The following is a 1,058-nucleotide window of genomic DNA, read 5'->3' on the forward strand; positions in this document are numbered from 1 at the left end:
CCATTCTGAAGGAGATCAACCCTGGGATTTCTTTGGAAGGAATGATGCTAAAGCTGAAGCTCCACCTCATGCAAAGAGTTGACTCACTGGAAAAAGACTCTGATTCTGGGAGGGATTAGGGGCAGGAGGAGAAGGGGACAACAGAGGATGAGATGGCTGGATGGCATCACGGACTCGATGAATGTCTGAGTGAACTCCATTAGATGGTGATGGACAGGGAGGCCTGGCGTGCTGCGATTCATGGGGTCACAAAGTCGGACACGACTGAGCAACTGAACTGAACTGATGCTATTTACCTCTTTGCTACTCTGGTTCCACCTATTTACTTACAAGCCATAGTTTTAAAGTTTTTGCCAAATCAACACAGCTTCTTCAGTTTCAATTTAACTTTTAGAAGTTTATCAGCTATCATTAACTATGTTTGCCTACTTAACACATGCACTTCATTTAAAGTGTGCTTTATTGGTTATAAATATTGCATATTTAATTTTAAAATCACTGCACCAGTTTTTAATAAAAACTAATTTTTTTAGTCCCTTATTGGTTGGATGGCATCGCTGACTTGATGGACTTGAGTTTGAGCAAGCTCCAGGAGTTAGTGATGGACAGGGAAGCCTGGCATGCTGCAGTCCATGGGGTCACAGAGTCAGATACGACTGAGCAACTAAACTACTGGGCCCATTACAAGAGGACTAACAAGCACTTCCTCACAACCAGTGATGTGACATTCCTTACTTAACCAATGCCCTTCAAATGAACGTTTCCCATTTTTTAAAGTATCTCAGTATAGGCTTCCTTGATGCCCTCTCCTGTTTCTGAATATGGCAGAATTGGTTACCTCTGAACTGCTACCTGAGGATATGTAAAGCTCCGTTTTACTTAACAGAATATATTTTTAGGGGTCCTTCTTAACAACACTGTAGAATCTAAAGTATACTGTGCTTAGAAAACACCTTAGGATGAGTGATAGACATAAAAAATACAGGACGTGCTGAAAAAAAGGGGGAGTGACAGTGGTGGGAACAGTCAATATTCAGTTTGAAGCCATACTTTATTTT

The sequence above is a fragment of the Capricornis sumatraensis genome, chromosome 4 (genome assembly GCF_032405125.1).
Source record: "Capricornis sumatraensis isolate serow.1 chromosome 4, serow.2, whole genome shotgun sequence".
NCBI classification, from domain to species: domain Eukaryota; kingdom Metazoa; phylum Chordata; class Mammalia; order Artiodactyla; family Bovidae; genus Capricornis; species Capricornis sumatraensis.